Source organism: Ambystoma mexicanum, chromosome 3q, assembly GCF_040938575.1.
Source record: "Ambystoma mexicanum isolate Mex_15411 chromosome 3q, UKY_AmexF1_1, whole genome shotgun sequence".
Classification (NCBI taxonomy): Eukaryota; Metazoa; Chordata; class Amphibia; order Caudata; family Ambystomatidae; genus Ambystoma; species Ambystoma mexicanum.
In genome coordinates this window covers 374,839,558-374,862,099 of record NC_090926.1, presented here as the reverse complement: position 1 = coordinate 374,862,099, position 22,542 = coordinate 374,839,558, and positions in this window count along the sequence as shown.

Sequence of the window (22,542 nt, the reverse complement as noted above, 5' to 3'; positions counted from 1 at the left end):
ACGATCCGTTCCCTGGACGATAGCCGTGTGGTCTGAGACGGCATCTTGACGAGGGTCAATTTTTTGAGGCGGGCAGATTTGCCGAAATCACCATACACAAGGTAAAATTTGTTAGGTAAGTCCTTTGTAAACCGATCGGTCCTCCTTAGGTTTGGTCAGGTGAGTCGTTACCCGACTCTTAATTCAACCCCGACAATTTGAATTTGGCGCATTGTATCTGCAGACACAATTATTGACCAGGTAACACCGAGTATTTGAGAAATGCCTGGGAAATTGTCTAGCTGCTTTAGGGCATTATTCCGCAGCGATAGACAATCTTTGGAATTTAGCCGTCCGGCACCACAGGAGGGGTCACCGGCATGTACTATGTACTGTAAGCATGGCATTGGAAGTGTAGTATTTAATAAAATTTGGCACAGACAAACCAGACATGCCTCCGAACTTCAGTGGCCAGTCAATGGTAGTTTTGAGATCCCTCGTATTGAATATTTAGAGTCAGTCTTGTTAAAAAAGAAGGCCAGACCTGCAGCATTTGATGTTTTGCAAAATTGGAAAAGAGAAGCGTTGCAGCAGCTTAAAAGTAGGGAAAAACATGTGCGCCGTCATAAAACAAATGCTGAAAAGGCGTTGTTATATGATCAGGACAAACAGTCTGAGTCGGTTAGGAATATGGACAGGGCTTTCTCACTCGGTATTCAGAAAATCTATCCTTCTAAAGATATTCATGTTTCTGATGAGTTTATCGACAAATTGTTAAATGAACGAAGGCCTGGTGCCTCTGCACCACCTCCGTATGTTCCTCTTCCTCCTGCTGTACCTTTTCCTGCTGTTATTCCTGCTCTTCCTGCTCAACCTGTTGTTTCTATTCCTCCGGTTGTTGTTCCTCCACCTGCTCCTCTGCCTCTTCCCATTGCACCAGTAATAGTACCTCCATTGAATTTGCCTGCACCCTCACTCCCAAGTAGTTCTGTACCGCTTGTAGTTGATCAGGGTGCGGGGTCGAGCATTGTTACTCGTAATACTGTTCCTACAGAAAAGAAACAGGATTTGTTTGCATGGGCTAAGCATTGTATGGAGAGAGATGATCGAGCTAATGTTCTTGCCACACTTTCTAATATGGATAATTTTCCTGAGAAACATTTTTTCATTGAAGGTTTAGGGATTCATTTATGTGTAATGTGGGGTAAATTGAATAATGCAGACCTCCCACAAGGGTTGAGGGACCTGAATACTTTAGCGTTTTCAAGAGACACTGTGGAGAAGGTACATGAGCATGTTGAGAGGATATTTGAGTATAGAAAGGAGTTGGAAAGGTTACGGAATGAGGATGACGAAGAAGAAAGTATGTATGTACAGAAACGATTTCTTCCGTGTCGTAAATCGACATCTGAGGAGGCGCGAATTTGTACAAAAGATGCGATTAGATGGATTTCAGACATATCGATAGCTCCAGTTGAGGTATATGACACATACAGTCAATATACGCTAGAAATGCAGAGGAAAGTGATACAGGTAATGGTAGAGTACCTGCAGGATGAATGTATAAAGAGAAAGGTTAGTTGTCCCACAGAGTTATTGAGCATTTATAAGAGAGCTTTTTCACTTGACACTTCTTCAACTGCTTTAGCGCTCGACTTAGCTCAGTTGCTTAGTAAGCGTTCGGAGTTGCCTACATCTCAGTTGCCTATGAGAGAGGTTCCTCCGACATTTGTCCCAAAGGTTGAGATTCCTGCTAATGCTGCAGCAGGTACACCTGCTGTGGACATTCCTGCACATTATGTATCGCAGTTTGTTCACGTCCCATTTTCACGACAGGAAGTGAATACTATTAGACAAACTATTCCTGACATTAGGAAAAATCCGACAGGGTTCTATAAAGAGATAGAGTCCGTTTTGAAGTCCTCAGTGTTTACCCTAGGCGACATTGATTTGCTATTCCCTGTACTCCTGCCTGTAGATTTGTGGAAACAAGTTAGAACTATAGACGATGTACCAGGGTTGGGAGATACATGGGCTAACATAGTTAGGCTTGATGGGGAAAGGCCAGCTGGTGAGAGACCACCTCAGGTGATACTAACTTTGCCTGGCAGAATCATTGCAAAACTGAAAACTATAATCCCCGAAAAGAGAATTATTTGGGACAAGCTTACGACCTGTGTCCTAGGAAAATCTGAGGGTGCTACCGAGTTCTTTAATCGGTTCGAACAGGTATTCCCGAATTTCAGTGGACAAGACTTAGGCACAGAGTCTGGGAAAAGATTATTTGTGGACAAATTTGTATGTGGATTGCTGCCTGACATCCAGTCACAAATTATGTCTTCTGAGAGCGCTTGGCAGGCGAAATCCCAATCAGAAGTACTGCACATGGCTCAGTACTACGAGAACCGTGTCAATAATGAAAAAGATAGAGTCGAGAAGAGAAAAGGTGATTTGAAGACTAAAGTATTGTTACAGCAAATTGTTAGAGGCCCCAGAGGGGGTAGTTCGCAGATTAGAGGTCAGTATGTTCCACAAGGGAATGTGCCCTTGGGTCCTGTGAATATTAACCAGTGTGCCTATTGTCGCCAGGAGGGTCATTGGCGTGCACAATGCCCCATCCTTCGACAGAGGTCGAATAACACATTTGGAAATATGGGTAGACGATCCAGAGGTTGCCCGGGTGTAGGGGGCCCTGGTAGAGGCCAGTTTTCGCAGGATCCCCAACAACCTTTTTCACAGGATAATCAGACTTCGAGTGTGGACACTAGAAACATATTTGATCATCCTTCTGCTGCATATCTATCTGAAGAGCTTCCTTTTGATGATATTTTGTTTCGTTAGGATTGCCCGAAGCAGGGTTTGGAACCTAAACCTATTCCCGTTAATCAGAAAGGTCCCTACGTTGAAATGGTAGTGGGAAATAGGAAACATCAATTTTTGGTAGACACTGGAGCACAGAAGTGCTCCATTGATCATTCTCGGGTTCCAAACATTCCACTGTCAGGGCAAACTAATGTTTCTGTAGGGTTTTCTGGCACACCAGTTGTTTGTCCGGTTTCTTCAACGGTACCTATTTCTTTGGGTCCCTTTACAGACCACTGTCCATTTCTCTTGACTTCGAATTGTGGAGAGAATTTGCTGGGGTTGAATCTGTTGAAGGAATTAAATGCGGTAATTCATTGTTCTTCTGATGGAGTGCGTTTGACGATTTCACCACAGCAATGTTCTGTTTCGCAATTCTTGACTAGACCTTTGCCGCCAGAATTCAGTAATGTACCAGAGTGTTTGTGGGCAGTTGATGACAATGATGTTGGTGTTTTGCAGATTGAGCCTGTTAAAATAGTTTTGAAACATGGAATTAAGCTGCCCCGGATTCCACAGTATAAGATCTCAGTTGAAGGCGAGCGAGCTTTGAAGAGCATTGTTTCCGATGTTGTGCATCGTGGGGTGATTGAGGAGATTGCAGGAAGTTTGTGCAATAGTCCGATTTTACCCGTGTACAAAAAGGTGATAATGCAATTCCATTTCGTTTTATAATTGATTTACGTGCCATTAATAAAGTCGTCGCTCCGCAATTTCCAATTGTGCCTGATGTGACGACAATATTAACCATGATTCCAGCTACGGCTACTCACCTCAGTGTTGTGGACCTAAAGAATGCTTTCTTCAGTATTCCTATACATGAGGATAGTAGATACTTGTTCGCGTTCAACTTAGGGGGACGCTCATTCACATTTACTCGTGCACCTCAAGGTTATACTGAGAGTCCTAGTATTTATAGTAGGGCTTTGAAAGAGCAGCTTGATAACCTTGGATTGTCCCCCAACTTGTACATTGCATGAATATGTTGATGATTTGCTTTTAGCCGCTGACTCTGAGAGCTCTTGTAAAGAGGGCACTGTGTTGTTGCTCATCCATCTAGCTAAGCATGGTCACAAAACTTCACTCAAAAAGTTTCAATATTGTTGCCAGGAGGTCGCCTATTTAGGCTATCTTGTGTCAAAAGAGGGAAGAAGATTGACACCTGAAAGAATAAAACACATTTCTGGCATGTCTGTCCCAAATACACAAAAGGAAGTTAGAGCCTTGATAGGTATGGCTTCTTACTGTAGGTTATGGATCCCAAACTTCTCACTAGTGATAAAACCGATGTTGGCCTTGACGAAGAAGGGTATTTCTTCGCCATTGCCATGAAATACGGAGCATCAACATTCATTCGAGTTGCTCAAGACTGCATTATGTTCGGCGCCAGTTTTGGGCACACCGAACTATGAGAAGGCCTTTGTGTTGTTTGTGCATGAATGTGATGGATGTGCTTTGGCTGTATTAACGCAGGAACATGGAGGGAAGAATAGGCCATGCAGTTACTACTCTTCCGCCCTTGATCCTGTTGCATGCGCTTTGCCAAGATGTTTGCGCGCTGTCGCTGCTGCTGCTGCGTCTGTAAAACAGAGTGAGGGAATGGTCCTAGGCCATGATTTAACCCTGATGGTGCCTCACTCTGTAGATATTCTATTGAACAAAACCCAAACGCAACACCTCACTTCCGCACGACTGACAAGATATGAATTAATCTTGTTTGCTCCCCACATTCAAATTAGGAGGTGCTGCGTTCTTAATCCGGCTGAACTCCTACCTTTCCCGCAAAATACTGTTTGCGGTGACGAAGAGTCACATGACTGCCTGTATACTACTGAACAAGATACAAAAGGCAGAGTTGATTTGAGGGACACTCCTTTGGATAACCCACTAGGGGAGCTGTTTTGTGATGGCTCCTGCTTCAAACTACTGGATGGTACATCCACAGCTGCTTATGCAGTCACTACATTGAGTACGGTTGTGGAGACCAAGAGAATTACGCATAACTCTGCGCAGGCCGCAGAGATTATAGCATTGACTCGAGCCTGTGAGCTTTCCGAAGGGCTAACAGTAAACATATATACTGATAGCAAGTATGCCTTTGGGGTGGCTCACAACTTTGGGAGACTTTGGTCAGAGAGAAGGTTTTTAACTTCGCATGGCACCAAGATCCAACATGGCTCCCTGATAGTACAGTTGCTTTCAGCGCTTGCGCTCCCTAGTCAGTTAGCAATCATTAAGTGCGCAGCACATCACAAGATTATAGATGATGTGGGGAAAGGGAATGCTTTCGCTGATCAAATAGCTAGAAGAACTGCCTCTGAACTCTTCACGGAGATGTATGTTTCAAGGGAGACTGTAGATGCCTATGCAATGGATAAGGATGTTGGGTCTGTACGGGATATCCAAGCCGATGCCACATTAGAAGAATCCAAGAGGTGGGCAGAGGGCTTGGGGAAACTCGATGATGATGGGTGTTGGGTGGACATGGTTGAAGGGAAATGGTTGCTTCCTAATGCCTATATAGTAATGATGGTTACCATGGCACATGGTCCCACACATGTGTGCGCTCAACAGATCACGAGAATGTTAGAGAAAGTCTGGGTAAATGATAAGATTTCAAAAATTGCCCAGCATTATGTCCAAAATTGCATGATTTGCCTACAACACAATGTGGGAAAGGGGACAGCAACTCCAAGAGGTAGCTTTGGGCCTCCTTCTGTCCCGTTTGAAGTGATTCACTTTGACTTTATTGAAATGGAGCAATGTAACAATCGAAAATATGTCCTTGTGGTCATTTGCACCTTTAGTAAGTGGGTCGAGGCTTTCCCTGTTAAAGACGCTACAGCCACGACCACTGCAAAGACCATGTTAAAGGAATTCTTCCCACAGTTCGGTTTGCCGAGAGTTATCTGGTCGGATAATGGTCCGCATTTTATCGCTGCTGTAATTCTACAGATATGTACGGCATTGCAAATTGACAAACGATTCCATTCGGCCAGACATGCCCAGAGCGCCAGATTAGTAGAAAGACACAATGGTATCATAAAAAACAAGCTCGCTAAAACGTGTGCCGGCACCAAACTAAAATGGCCGGACGCCTTACCGATTGTGTTACTTTCAATGCGGACAACCCCTCAAACTAAGACTGGGCTCTCTCCCTTTGAGGTAGTAATGGGGAGACCTGCTAATATTTGGGGTTTGCCTAAAAGCTGCGCATTGCGCGATGTAGAAAATGTACTTCTCTCCGACTATTGTAACCAATTGACTAAAAACCTGTTTTCAATTTATCACCAGGTGCGAGAGGCATTGCCGGTGAGGTACGAGGGCCCCGGTCACAATCTACGACCAGGGGATTGGATCTTCATTAAATCCTTCGATAGAGCGTCTTGCCTCGCACCGCGTTGGAGGGGCCCCTACCAGGTGCTCCTGGTCACTCAGACTGCGGTGCGGGTAGGAGGACGTCGCCACTGGATCCACGGAAGCCACACCAAACGGATCCCACACCCAGTGCCATACGATACAGAAGACGCAGAACCCCTTTCCGACATTGAAACCAACGTACCCGAAACAGCAGACGGTGGAAAGAGAGTATCGGAGGCCGTTCCGGAAGTTGTAAGGCCCGACAAAACGGCCATCTTGCCTCCTTGCTCTCCCACTGCATCGCTTGTGGATCATCCATCTTCTGATCCAACTTCCGTTCACTCGCCACCTCCTGTGGGAAGTAACGACATCCTGTCTGCTGATTCTTTTGCACCGGAAACTGTGAAGTATAATCTCCGCCCAAGGAGATAGGTTTGCAATACGGCTCTTGCTGTACAATTGAAAGAATTTGAGGACTTGCCTTTTTTTGGCCCCATTGCATAAAGGGTTCTGCTGGATAAGGGTTGTGGGAAAAGACATTAAGAAGACGCGCGACCGGAGTCTCCAGCAAACGAACAATTGGTGTTTCTCGATTGAAGACGACAATGCCCGCATCCGCTACCGTTCGTACTGAACATTTGGACAAAAATGTGACTAGGAGAGACAATGAGCAGATATGTATGGGGGCCCCGAAAACGTTTTGTTGTCTACTGGTGATAATCACAGGACTTTTAGTAACTGTTGGTTGTGGGTTTTGGTATTTGGAGAGAATGTACCCTTTGAATGATTTCCTACCTGTTGAAAATATAACTGTTGTTCCCACTCCTTCTGTGCAACTACATACCTTGTCACCTAGAGATCATTTGCATAGACGGAATTATCAGAATAACACTCTACTTCTAATTATGAATGCTACCCATGCAATCTTTAACAGAACCAATTGTTGGATCTGCTCGCATTTACCGCAACATGGGGATAAGGGGCTAGGTTGGTATATTCACCCTTTACCTTTGACAACTGCTTGTTGTGCTTCACTTAGAGCACTGTTCTTTGGCCGATGGAACGATAGCATCTCGGGGAACTTTGATGGCACTAATTTGAATAGTTTTGAGAAACGTGTTCTGACTCCCCTGGGATGCTCGCTTTTCGCAAATAGGAGTAAGCTCAATATTGCTTCTATTAGGCCTTCTGATAGACTGTCTCGTCCTTTCCAATCTTTGATTTCCTTTAAAATGGCTCCGATACGCAATAAGGATGCCGTGCCTCCTTCTTATACTGTTAACCATAGCCCCGATTCAGTTTCTTTCTGTATACAGAGGAATGGCACCCGGTCAATGGGAGATTTTAAAGGTTGTGCCAACGTTGCAAATTTGACTGGGGAAGACAGACCTTTGTATGTAGGCGAACCTATCTATTTTGTTTGCGGTAATGTAGCATTTCCATGGCTGCCCAGGGATTGGCAGGGAACTTGTTATCTAGGAATCCTGTTACCTGGGGTGTTTATAGCAAGTACTCTAGAGGTTTCGAAGGCTCGTCCACGGCGGGACGAGAATGGCGACACTCCAGCACAGGTTTTAGGAGATGTAGCGTAATCATTCCTTCCATTCTTTGGGCAGATAGCGAATTCCGAGGATATCAGGAAACTAGCGAGAGTACTGGAGAGAACCATCAACCGGACCACAGATATACTCTATAATATGACTTTAGAGCAGAAAGCGATCAGATTGGTAGCGCTTCAGAACCGGATGGCATTAGATGTCATTCTGGCTGAACGTGGTGGAGTATGTAAACTAGTGGGGTCCGCTTGCTGTGTTTTCGTACCGGATTCCTCCCCAACTATTTTTAAGGCAATACAGAATCTGCACATTCTTAGTTCAGAAGTGCATGTTCCCGAGGGAAATTGGGATCTTAGCGCTTGGTTCTGGGACTTGTTGCGGTCTTGGGGTTGGAAAGTGCTTTCAGTCTTGCTGATTATTTTGGGAATTCTGCTATATCTTTGTTGTTGTATCCAATGTCTACCAAGTATATGTTCAATGCTAGGGGGATGTTGCGCTCAGGCGATAGGTACAATAGGACATAAAGTGTATGCCCCAGATAAAACCTCTAAGGAGTATGTACTGAAAGAGATCTTAGTAAAAGATCTAATGGCGATAGATATTTCTGACAGCTATTCAGGGTGTATGGACGATGACACATGGAGTTATTTTCAGGGAGATCAGAAGTAGTTTAGCACTTGGCATAGGCCAAAAGGAGGGTTTGTCAAACTAGAAATGATATCGTGCCTCCTATTGCTATGAATATATGTATATTGGCCTACACCAAGCTGCTAACAAGCTGCTTATAAACTACATGTGAATAAACTCGCATTGCAAGGTCCTGACCTTAGAAACCATGTAAACTGTCATTTTGGGTCAAGCCGCCATTTTAGGTTTTCTTGCTCTATAAAGTCACCATGTGAGCTAAAATGGTAGCCTATGTTATTCAGAACAGAACTCGATTGTCAGGACCTCTGTACAGCTAATGTATAACTTGCCTGCAGGCCACTTGTTAGGGTCATGAGCTGAGACCTTGTCCTTCTGCTGACCTGTGTGCAATGGATTACCTGTATCACCGAAACTGATCTATAATTGAATGAGAACACCTGCTTAACTATATTGTATAAATTAAGTCCCGCATTGTAATTTTAGGCCTAGAGCACACATTATTACCATTTCTTCTCGTTAATGTATAAACCTAAGATGAACTAGATTTGACCTGGCAAGGGACCCTAGAGCAGTAACTTATTTATGGAATGGTTAACCCAAAGGAGGGCTGAACAGCAGGCTTGAAATGTATAAAAGCCTGACTGTTTCAATGAATATTTGCACAAACCGAACCTCGCCGGAGTTCGCTGTGTTGTACTGAGGGTCGATAGCTATCTGAATTTTGTTCTGTTCTTTTGTAACTGGATTCAGTATAAAATAAAGTACTTTGTATGTTCCTTTGTAACCTGTGTTTGGTGTGTTTCCTTTTTGGTTACCCTGCCTCATATTATTTCCTTGTTTTCACACACTGTGCGAGGTGCCAGGGGACGTGCCAACTCCCCACACACCCGGGAACCCAGCCAGGCCCTCTGGGAAGTGACGGCAGCCAGTAGGTTCTAACAGGACCAATGAGTCGACAGTGGTGGCCAAAGAGAAGGAAAGCCTGGGTATATAGGACCCGAAATCACAAACAAGGAAGAAGGATGTTTGGATGCGAACAGTGAGAGCGTTAGTGGACTGGGAAACTAGCAGAAAGTGAGGGTTGAAGCAGAATTCTCAGGTATTGTTGGAGATAATAATTTAAGTGATGTTTTGCATATGAGAGAGAGTTGCTCTTGGGAGAGTGCGTGTGAGAATAAGTGGAAGTACAGAGAAGGGGTGAGGGAGGTAGGAGAGAGTGAGAGTAGAGTGTAGAGACATATACTGGATAGTGAGACTGAGAAAGTGAAAGTAAGAGTGAAAGGGAAAGGAGACAGGTTGTGATGAATCCAATGGAATCATCCTGGATCCACTAGCGGTAACTTCCTCCCATGTGGCCAGAGGACATCAGCCACTACCTGATCCTGACCCTGGGGGCAGCTTCTGAGTGAGGATCACATGGGAGCAGACACCTACCAGGGAGATGTCATGGCTTCATGGATGAATCCCCCATTTGCCCATGAGGAAGAGCCCCTGATACCCAATACCCTAATGGCATATTGTCATACATATGTTTCCACCTTTATGGAAAAATAAAGAGAGCTTTTCCCAAAATCCTTTAGCCCAAACTCCCATCTATGACCTGAAGAATAGAATCTCCACGAAACCTTATAAGTTCTTATTCCCCTTCATATAGAACTGATCTTTCATATGGAATAATTGAGAGAGATTCTTCAAAAACTATGCATCAAGTGACATCAATGGACTCCAATTCCCACAATCACCTAAGCCATCAGTTGACATCAATGGACTCCAATTCCCACAACCATCTATGTACTCAGATAAGGAGGAGAAAGTGATTGATGCAGGGCAGCAGAAGCCTCAAGCTCAATGAGTGGGCTAGTTTGGGGAAAGCTCCTGTGCGCTGAACATTTAAAAATGGCAACCAAACTATGAAAGGTAATTCAAGAGCAAAAGTTGCATCTCCCACAGAGGCATGTGAACGCTAGATGCACAAGCCAGTGTGGTGGAGTAGAGGATCTCGCCGGCAGAGAAGAAACATTAACGCTAAGCGAGCAGGGCGTGCCATGGAGACGCCAGGAGCTGCGAGAGGATTCCTGGGCATTCGGCAACTCGAAGAAGCAGCTTTATCCTTACCGGGACCAGATGGAAAGCAGGCATGCAGGAGCAGAGCCACGAGAGAAGCCGAAGCAACGTCAGAGCAGCCCAGAGTGGGAAGCAAGTGGCAGAGCTACGCCGCGTAAGCACAAACTGGACCGAAGATGCTACACAGAACCGGTGAGTCAGCCCAAGCAAACCCTGGGGCATTCCGACATCCGCATCAACGACAAGTTGAATGTTGTAAAGCTGCAGATACAGAAACAATAAGAAGATCATTTGATAGTCAAATGGGCAGAGTACAAACCCAAACCCCAATAACAAATAAGTGCATGGAATTCAGATGTGGGAAAAGCTTAAATGAAAATTGAAACAGATAGATATACCGAACCAAGGAAAGTATATGTGGTTTTGGATGTAAAGAGGAATTGTAATAAATGAGAAGTCCTGGCAAGGGTATACCAGGCAGTTGAAAGCACAAGAGAAGTCCTGGCAAAAGTACACCAGGCCGTTGAACATACAAGGGAGAAGTCCGGGTAAGGGAATACCAGGCAGTTGAAAGCACAAGAGAAGTCCTGGCAAGAGTATGCCAGGCAATTGAAAGCACAAGAGGAGAAGTCCTGGCAAGAGTATACCAGGCAGTTGCGAGTGCATTAGAAGTCCTGGCAGGAGAGTACACCATGCAGTCGGAGGTTCATAAAGAGTTAGAAGTAGAGATTGGAGAATTGGAGGGAGGAGCGAGAAAGGTCAGAGAGACAGAGAGGCAGAGAAAATAGGTGTGGCATGCAATAGAGAGAGGGGTGAGGGCAGCAGACAGAAAAAGATTGGAGAGACAGAGAGGCAGAGAGAATGGAAGGGAGCAGCATGAGAGAGAGAGAAAGAGAGAGGGGAGGAGAATGTGAATGTGAAAGAATTGAGCGATAAATAGGTGGAGGGAGAGATAGGAGGGAGGAATAGGGGAAAGAGAGAGAGGAGGGAGTAGCAGGAGGTAGAGAGAGATAAAAGAAAGAGAGTAGGATAACAAGGCGAGAGGGGAGGCAGGTGGGAGAGAGAGAGAAAAGGTGGGAGTAGGTGCATTGCCAGCAAGAGAGAAGGAGGGACCGTAGCAGGGAGAGGAGAGAGAGAATGTGAGAGTGAAAGAAGGCACCGAATAGGGGATCCTTAGAGAAACTCTGGAGGGAGTGAGATAGATAAGATTACATCCTTCATGCCTTCACTTGATGTAAAGCATAGTGATAGATAGTAGGGGTTTCCTTCCTGTCATTAGTCTTGCCTTTCCGTTGTGAAGTAGGGATGCCTGGGCTAGGGCGTAGGTAGCCCACATTAGGAGAGAGATAGACCTTGAACTCGTATTAGTCTGGCCTTCCTGCAGACCATTGTTAACCAAGTTGTGCAATTTGAATACAAAAAACATGAACTATGAAACCAGATCCTTGAATTCTTAAAGCCATCTGTAACACTGACCTACAGGGCAAGTCCCAAAATGCAGGCCTAACATGCTAAAGTGGTCCCATTTATTTTGTCAAAGTGAGCTGTTCTTTTGGCCAAAGTCGGCCAGTTTAATGAGTGACTTCACTGTACAGTTAGTACTCTTGACTAGTGTCACTGAACACATATTCCTTAAAATGCACAATTTGCAATGCATTTTATTAAATAACTTCCCTTGGGTACTCTTCAAACAGTCTGTCACTAAGCTAACCAATTGTCATTTGCCACTGTGGGCCAATTTCTCAGTGGTGCCTAAGCCAATTTCATGCCCAAGTCGGACACTGCTGATATATTTCAAAGTAAATAAGGAAGCTTGGGACGTGTTGAGAGCTAGTATGTCATTCTATGGAACACCAGTCTAGCGGGTACATGTGAATCTAATAACAGAGATATATCTCATAGCCACTATAGCAGAGAATTGATGAGTGGTGGTGGGGATGTAATTTCACCCAAATGCCAGGAGTAGCTGAACTGACATCACACGGCCCTTGACGTCTGATGACATCACAGGAAGTGATGTCATTTGACCCCTCCCCCAAGTGACATCAGGGGAAGCGATGGCACACAACCTTCAGATGTGTCTAACACCCGTGTATCCAGGCACTCTCTTTTCAGCCAGATATAAGAAACAAGGCACAGCGGGAGGTGAGATTTGTCCACGATCACACATTTGGGCACTATCATTTTTCAGATTCAGAATGGATCCTATATGTAAAACATACGTAATGCAGTACTTGTAATAGGGTAACCAAAATCTCTAATGCAGGCTACATCTAGTGCATGAAACATCTATAAATCAATGGACACAGAAGTATTTGTTATCTGTGGCATTGATGTGTTAAACAAGCCAAAAAAGCACAGACCTGGTGAGGCGTGCACTGTCTGTTTACTGAGGAGCTAAATACTGCATTTAGTATCAACAAAATGTGCTGGTTATAAATGTATCTATGAGTCAGCTACCACTAAGACAGAAGAAACCTATTGTGCACGTGTAAGCTGAGGCCATCTGTTTCTGTGTCCATTTATCTTTAAGTTATGTGGCAAGCAACAACATGTTGTCCCCTACAACCTATAGCCTAACATAACACCTTAATGTCCTAAGCTTTGATACTAAGCTTAGATACATGACTCCTCTTCAATCTTGTTTAACGGGGTGAGGTGTGGGTAGGAGGGGCTGCCCTTCCCTCAAGAGTGGGGACTCAATGCATCTACGATTTCCAGAGCTCTATGTGCGAGGTGCGTTATTCAATTACCCCCCCCCCCCCCGGGACCGGCCTGTGAATGAAGCTTCCACAAAGCCCTTTCCAAGAAGGAGTTTGAGAGGGGAGGAATGGGTCACTCCATGGCTCTCTCACTTCTGAGACTTTGTGTCCAACTCTTAATTTCTTAAACAGAGTTTGCATCCCCTCTCAACCATTCAGATCACACTTGAATGCGTTCAAGGGGAGCAGAGCCCAATCATTGGCGAAAGCACAAAATCTAGGCCTCCCCCTGTGGGCGAAGCTCGGGCCCACCTCAAGCTTCTTAACAAAGTACAGAACACAACACCCTAGGCTGGCTGGTACCACCATGTGTGTGCAATGTTGCTGATGATTATGCTGCTGCAGGGGCATGCGGTACTCCAAGTGAAAGAAGTAGATCTGTTTTTTAATCAAAGTTTCCATGTTTGACCTGGCGTAGAAAGAAGGGGGCAGTGCCTGGTGCCACAATATGTATGGCTGGTGAGTTGTTTTATTGGAGGGTGTAAATAATTGGTAAAAATATGCAATTGCGACTGAGCATCCCGAGTGGGCCCGACCTAACAAAAATGGGTTTGGGGGCTATCTTCAACCCTACAGTTCCCTCACCACTTAGCACTAACTCAGAGCTGGCTACCCCGGCGGCAATTACTTCATCTTTGCTTGCTCCCCACCGCACGGCACTTCTCCTCTACACTTGCACGATCTAAATGACACAAGGCCTAATAAGATCGTTTTCAGTCATCCTTTTATCTCCCCTTCCTTGTCTTGTTGCGCATAGAAACACTTGTATACAGGTGCTTTATAAATTGTAATTTGTAAAGCGCTTATACACAAGTGAAGTGCTTCAAAGCGCTTCAAGGTGGGAAGGGAACAAGAGAATACAATCATCATTCTAAGGCCTTGAAGATTCCAAATGATCTTAACAAAATAACTAGCCTACTAGGCCAGAGACATTTCAACTAGTGCAAGTGCATGACAGGAAGGAATAAGGGAAGGAGTGGCTGGGTAGGAGCAGGAGAGCATACAATCAATAAACTACCATAGTATGCCTAACAACTAGTCAGATAGTGCAAGTGCATGGCAACGATTTGGGAGAGAAGGGGGGGGACATACAGAACAATAAACTACCGTATTAGGCCTGGCAACATTTCAGATTGATTGGTGGTTGGTTGTCACTAATACGCCTTTACTCTGCTATTTCAGGTACAACCAAGCAAGGGAGGGGACACAGAGGGAGGACAGGACAGACAAACTTGCCAGGCCTAGTACGTTCATGGTAGTGCAAGTGCGCGGACCAAAAGTGCGAGGCAGGGTGCAGTGGTAAGTGCGCCCAGTGCAGCAAGTGCAGAGCGGTTGCCCCTCTCATGGAGCATATTCCGAGGGCAGTAGTGCCAAGCAGAGTGCAGAGGCCCGGAGGCAAGTGCAGGACTGGAGGGGGGACCAGGCGATCAGACAGCGAACTGAGCAGGTTGGGAAGAGAAAGAAGGAGGGAAGCAGGGAGGGGGAGATAGAAAGAGGAAGAGAAGAGATAGGTCTTGAGGAGTTTCCAGAACTTAAGGAGGTCCAGCTCAAGACATAGAGAAGCAGGGTGGCTGTTCCAGAGGGAGGCACCTGCAGAGGATAAGGATCTACCCCCAAATCTCTGTTGGAAAGATGGCTCACCCGCAGAGAGTTGGAGGAGGCCAAGCGGAGGGCTGTAGAAGGAGAGTATTTAGGAAGAGAGCGTTGTAGATAGTACGGGTTTCGGCCCCAGAAAGTCTTGTGAACTATGCAGAGGGACTTGAACTTGATCCTTGCAACCCTGAGGAGCCAGTGGAGGGATTTCAGCGCTGGAGATGTGCAGTCCCTGGGCTTGAGGCCAAGGATAAGTCTTGCAGTTCTTTTCTGGTAAATGATTTACCATATCATATCATACTAGCACTCTTATGTAAGAAAATAGTCCAGTTTATTTGGCGATTTAAAGTGACATGTCACAATAAGAAAACAAGTCCAAACTGGTTCCAATGCAAGCCAGTCTAGACCCATAGGAACACTTATTATGCTTGCTTCATCATGGTTCCTAGTGATTGCATCGAATGCAAAAGCATTGTATGCAAAAGTTTCGAAACAAAAATGCATCGAAAAAAGGCATTTTTTTATTATTATTTTTTAATGGGGGGGTCCCTCCAACCCCCGTTATTTTACCCCTTAAAACCCCTTATAGTAAAAACAAAAAAACCTTTACCTACTACAAAAATGCATTTTTTGATGCATTTTTTAAAAAAACTTTTGCATTCGATACTATGTATTCGTTGCAATGCCTGGATACCCCTCATCATAAATACTCAGTTTATAAAAAGTCATGCTACAGTAAGAAATATACAGGCCGCTACACCAAAAATAGTCTAGCGAGGTAATATTACTTATCATGCTTATCTTGCTTGCTTTATCAAAGATACCAAGTAATAAATGTCATGCCACAGTAAGCAATGGCTAGACTGGCTGTACCAAAATGCAAGTCTAGCCAATTAATGGCACACACACACTTGGCTTTGCCCGAACATACCAGTAAAGCATGCAAAGTCAATAAAGGATGTGTCAAAAATGCTCTAGTGATCCCCAATCTCCCAGGCCTACACACACATACATACACACACACACACACACACACGTACGTACGCATGCACACACACACATTTCTACTCATTCACCCATAAACCTCTCACGTCCACTTGCACTGCATTGTCCACCTAGGAACGCACCCACCCACCCAGAACATTCAAACACACACTATCGCCTTCCTACTAATTCACCCACCACTCACTGACCCATACACCTTCTCGGCTCCTCCGTGCTGCTCACAAACAGGAGCCAGGAAGCTGGGAGAGCTTCCTGATTCCTTAATAGGAGCCATGAGGAAGCTGGAGGAGAAGGGTGTGGCGCTGAACATGGCATGTGACACGTGCCACAAGTCACAGTCAGCTCCAACCCCTACTGAGCGCTTCCTTCTCATGCTGCAAGCCCCGGCACAACCTTCAGACCTGGTGTGGTGGGGCTTTTATTTTTTTACAGGGCTAGCAAAGGAGATTGTAGGGGTAGCAAGGGAGAATACAGGGGTTGCAGCTGCGATCCCTCGCAACCCCGAAATGGTGTCCCTGAGTGGTGGTGCAGGAGGAGACACAACCACAGTGAATGAAATACAGCGCAGTTGAATGAGGAGTTTTCACTGTAAGTGTTTTGACAGAAATATAAATATTCTAATGCCTGTAACCATCACACACAATCACACAAGTGTATGTCTTCTAAATCCTCACCACTCCACCAGCAGAATTCTCCACTGACTGGCAGAACTCCTGGGGTTTGGAGCCCACCATCGTTTGCACTGCTCCTGCAATTTTAGAGCTTTTGTTGGTGTTTTCTTGAGCCCACACTGCGATAAAGCGAACCCAAACAGTGCTTTGTAAATTATGTTGCAATTTTGCATTGCTCAAGCAGTGCACAGGTTCACGCTTAGTTGCAGCACAGCATAATGCACTCTGGTTGGGTACTGCACTGCTGGAAGTACTGTTGAAGTGTGCAAGCGGTTGGCACATCAGCCATCCAGAGTGCTTCCCACTGTAGTCGGCACAGCAGAGTATGCCCATGATCCAGTGTGAGTGGTGTGATGTCGTTCAACATCACAAGTACTTGCATGTTACAGTATATTTCTGTTTTGGCAGTACATGCTTGTGTAACCCATTGTGAAGTATCCTGCAGATCCTTCACTAAAACCCTGCCTAAAGTCTCCTCCCTGGTGGCCAGGGAATGGCAGACGCTTCCTGATCCCAACCCTGGGGTGGTGCACTGTTGGAGGATCACCTGGGTGGAGACAGGGCCCAGGGTAGCGAGGAGATTTCGTGGGATGAGACATAGTATTTTCCTGTGATAGGGAGACTCTTACTACTGTGCCAAAAGAGGTTATGGCTTATTGTCATTTTAATGTCTCTCAAGCTCATATTAAATATAAGGTTGTGAACCCTAAGGTTGTAACATCAAATCACACTATACCAAGAGAACGACCCTTTTTGGTATTCAAAACGAAATACCTCCTCAATCAAAGGTTGCGTGTGACCAAGGGTGCAATACAAAGGATTGTGAAAATGTTGTCTTCTCTAAACCACCTTCCTCTGTGAAATTTAAAATCCACAGCCAATCTGTCCAAATATTAAGGGAATTAAATCTACCCCTATAAAGAGTCAAGAAGTTGAAAAACATACATTTGTTGAAAAGAACTACATGTCCCAAATCCTAGAGGAACTGAGACGAAAAAGAGGGCTGAAGAGGCATGTAGATGTAGTGGTCAGGCAATTAAGCCTAGTAGTCATTGCAGGAATCAGGTAATCGAAGGTAATGGCTCACATCTGAAGTCTATTGTCAAACCTCTGAGGCATAAAAGGCCCCAGAAGGAAAGCAGGAGGTGGAGAAGGAGCTGGATCAGGAGGTGTAAGGCTGGCAGTAGTTGTAGTAGAGAAGACGCATAAGGCTGGCTAGTCACAAGGAAGTGTGAGCATGGAAGGGACACCAGAACATGGAGACAGCAGATTTCACCTGCAAGTTCTGAGAGGGTCCTGTGTTCCCAAAACCTGTATTGCAGAAGCTGCATAGTGGAAGACGTGCTGGAAGTGACGTTTTCTCCAAGTGAGCTGAGTTGCTGTGATTGCCGAGCCGTTACCACAGCCAAAAGCAGAAGGCAAGCCGAGGGGCTCAGGAGTAAAAGGAACTCCCAATTAAGGTGGCTGGATCAGAGACGCCTGTGCTGGAGAAGGGTGTGGGTCCCAAGTGAGCCAGAAGTAGTAGCAGTGGCCGAGGAAGCCATGGAAGCTGAGCAACCCGCAACTGCAGTGTCCCTGAAACAGGTGAGTGAAGGAGAGTGTTCAGATTCACTCCACAAGCCTTGCCGGTAATTATAGCCAGCTCCAAAGTAACTTGCATGATGTTTGAAGCAGGTAAAAGATGTTTGATGTCTTTAGGCTCTCTGTTAACAATGGAATTGTAGCACTTGTGCTTATTCCGAAAGCTGTAATGAGAAGTGAAGAGCCACTATATCTGTCGTTGAACTCTTTTGGATTAAGGATTGGTTGTGTGTCCTTAATTGTGAAGATCCATTCTGAATATCTGACACATTGTACAAGAGTTATAAGCAATACTAAGTGAAAACTGCATCAAAAAAAGGTTGCGTGTGACCAATTGTGTTTCCCCGAAGGAAGTCTGAAGTTGTCTCCTTTAAAGCTATATGGGAATACAATTCTACTCATCACTTTAAGGTTAGAAATTTACTTTAAAGAGTGGTCGTGTGTGCCTAATTATGTTTTCACTTTGAAAACGGAGGCTTGTATTGTATCCAGAATTGACATTCTTTTTTTCCCAAGGAGTTAAGAGAACATCAAGCAGTACCCAGCCAAAAGGCAAACCACTTTCATGTTATGTTATGTTATGTTATTTTGCATTTATGAAGCGCCTTATATACTATTGGTATGATCTGAAGGCGCTGGTAGGTTGAACGCCCTTGGGAACTGAAGTTCAGATCAGTAGAGAGAGTAGAGAGAGTCAAAGGTGCGTGTGAGCACCGGCTATGTGTGCAGCTGGTGCGGTATTCGTGTAGTAGCTGCTTCTTAGCGGTAGGTGTGGTGGTTGAGAGATCAGGAGTATGCGTTCGTTCTGGCAGGATTTATCCGGACCGAGTGTGGCTGCGTTAGGCCTGAGGAGAACGCCTGGCTGGGGGGTGTGTAACCAGCAGTATTTTACTTAGAATGATGTGGAGTATGCAGCGGATGTTGGTATGAGAAAAGTTATACTGAATGGTGTCACAGTATCTCTGTGTTCTAGTTGAGTGGTGGTGTAGAGGGGGGAGTAAGCGTGGTGGTGTAATATGATGGGTTATATGCTCTTTCAAAACGTTTTCTACATTCCATACCATACTATATACGTCACGCAATTCTATGCGCTCCAGTCCGTTCCATGCACTCCTATCCACTCCATGCATCCCAATCTGCTCCACACACTCTGGTTCGCTCGACGCACTCATGCGCTCCAGTCTGCCCTGCATGCTCCAGTCCGCCCCGCGCACTGCAGTCCGCCCTGCATGCTCTAGTCTGCCCACGCATGCAATCTTGTCTGCTCCACGCATGCACTCTTGTCTGCCCCACGCATGTACTCTTGACTGCCCTACGCGCTACACTTCACTCGTTCCATCCACTCTACGCATTCAGTATCTCTATGCAACTCGTTCGGTCTACCCGACACCTCAGATCCACTCTAGGCACTCGTTCGCTCTAGGCACTCGTTTGCTCCAGGTACTCGTCCTCTTTATGCCCTCACATGCACTATGCATTCACCTGTTTTGCTCACTCATCGGCTCTACGCACTCGCCCCCTCTACGCACTCGGAACCTCTACAAAACTCGGCCCCTCTACGCACTCCTCCCCTCTACGCACTCCTCCCCTCTACACACTCCTCCCCTCTACACACTCAGCCCCTCTACGCACTCAGCCCCTCTACGCACTCATCCCCTTCTACGCACCCCTTTTTTCATATGCACTCTTTCGCTCATATGCACTCGTCTGCTCTATATACTTGTCGGCCCTACACACTAGTCTGTTCTATGCAGCCCTCCACTCTATACGTTCTTCTGCCCAGCTCATCCATCCCGCTCCGCTCATCCATCAGTTCCCCGCACTCATCCGTTCTACGCACTCATCAGCTCTGCATGCATTCCGCACTCATCCGTTCAACATGCTTATCCGTTCTGCACACTCACCCGCTCTATGTAACTCCTCCTCTCTAGGCATTTGTCCGTTTTATCCCCTCGTATGCACCATACCTTCATCTGCTCTACACATTCATCCACCCTACGCAATCACGTGCTCCTCGCATTCGCCCGCTTCCTGAACTCACCAGCTCCACGCGCATCCGTCTTCCACACTCATCCGCTCTCCGCATTCATCCGCTCCCTGCACTCATCCGCTCCCTGCACTCATCCGCTCCCTGCACTCATCTGCTCCCTACACTCATCCGCCCCCGCGCACATCCGCTCCCCACGCATTCAACAGCAATATGCACCCATCAGCCTTACAAAGTCATTCGCTAATACGCAGTAATCCTGTTCTGTCTATTCGTCTGATGTCTACACTCATCTGCTCTCTACACCCATCCGCTCTCTACACTCAACCGCTCTGTACACTCACCCGCTCTGTACACTCACCCGCTCTGTACACTCAGGCACTCTATACACTCAAGCGCTCTATACACTCAGGTGCTCTATGCACTCAGGCGCTCTATGCATTTATCCGCTCTACACACCCAACCGCTCAACCTGATCATCCATTCTATACACTCATCCAATTTACATTAATTTGATTTATACACTCATTCAAATTATATAGTCATCTGTTCTTCCACTCGTGCATTATTCCACTCAGCGCATTCATCTGGTCCACACGCTTCATCTATTCTAACTATTTCACCCACTCCATTCAGTTCATTCACTCCTCATGCATTATGTCCATTTCAGGAGTTTAAGTCTCTTTACTGTTTCTGTATGATTTATTCTCATTACCCACTTCCTTGTTTTGATCTATTTTATTCGGTTAATTCTGATTGTCCTTTTAGTTTACATTAGGGGTTTACTAGCTGTCAATTTCTCGCATCAGGTAGTTTGTTGGATTGGTGTCATTGAGATGCTGTTAGTCTGTTTGGGTTAGTTTGGTATGGGTTGGTTTTAGGTGAAGAGCCAGGTTTTCAGCAGTTTGCGGAAAGACGTTAAATCCTTAGTTAGGCCGATGTGGGGTGGGAATGAGTTCGATAGCGTGGGGGCCAAGGCTGAGAATGATGATCCGCCTAACCTGACTGAGTTTGTCTTAGGTATGACTAGGAGGCAGGCTGAGCTTGATCTTAGGGTGCGTGGGGGGAGATAGGGTTTTAGCTTGTCTTGAAGATATTGAGGTCCGGTTTTATTCAGTGCTCGATGGGAGATGCATAAGGTTTTGAAAGTCACCCTTCACACTACAGGAAGCCACTGCAGCGTCTTAAGGGCTGGGGAGATGTGGTCTCTTGGGCCGAGCACAAGTAGCATTTTGTCTGCCGCGTTTTGTGCCCTTTGGAGTTTATTCAGTTGGTAGGCCTGGATTCCGAGGTATAGGGGGTTTGCGTAGTCCAGTCTTGATATAACGATTGATTGGACCGCAGAGAGTCTTTTGGGAAAGGAAACATATGGAAAGATGCGCCTAAGGGTTTTAAGGTGGTAGTGGCAGGACTTTCAGACGTTGTTGACTTGGCACGAGAGTGTTAGGTCAGAGTCAAGGGTGCATCCAAGATTTTTCACTGAGTTGGAGGGGGTCGGTGAGTTGCCCATGGCGGGTGGCCAGGGTAGTGGGTGCGGAAGAAGATCGGAGTTTCCACAAACCATGATTTACGTTTTGGAGGGGTTTAATGTCATGATCTCTGCTTCCAAGAGGTCAGGACTTGCCCAACTCCCTTGGAAGCAGACCCATAACCCAGGTTCCGAGCGCCAGCCGGTCCCAATTGGGACCTTTTGGACTCTGTCCTGGCGCCGGTGGCGCCAGGCTCATAAATGTGCCCAGTCCCAGCGCTGGAAGCGCCGGGCTCATAATGCTTGGGTGGACTTACCTGCGGCAGACCATGCTGCTTACTTACCTGCCAGTTGAGCCTCTGGTCCTCTTCTGTTCGGGAATACTTTTCCTGTTGGGTGGGGCAGGAGCCACTCCCTAGGTTCAGAACCCTGGAACTCTTCTGGAAAGCAGGGACTCTTTTCTTTCCTAGGCGTGGCTGTGGAAGGAGACACCTAAGCACTACAGGAGGCTATTTAAACCACACCCGATGGATGAATCTTGCTTTGTGTTATTCTGCATCCTCTGCAGCAGAACGCTCATCGTGTCTTCTGCATCTGATCCTGGGCCTAAGGAAAAAGGCTTACCATCCTGAATCCAATCTTCAGCAACACCTATAAAGACAAGAAAGAACAGGTTAGCATTACGGTCTTCAGTGACAGCGCTCCTTTTACCTGATCCATCGGCTGTCATCAACGCCTCGCACTGCATTCCAGCATCTGAAAGACAAAAGCTTACCAATTCAGCGCACGCTCCGGAGGTCTTCGGCGCTGCATCCGCATCTGAAAGATAAAACAAGGTGCGTTTAAAGACTTTGGGGAACTTAAATACTCACAAGCCATTACTCCTTTCACATCTAACCCAGTGGGTATTCGGGCACCCTGCAGCCACTCCGAACTTATACCTGCAAAGGAAAAAGACAGTTAGAGCGCGCCGTGAAGCAGGCAGCAAGCGCTTACTTACGTGCTT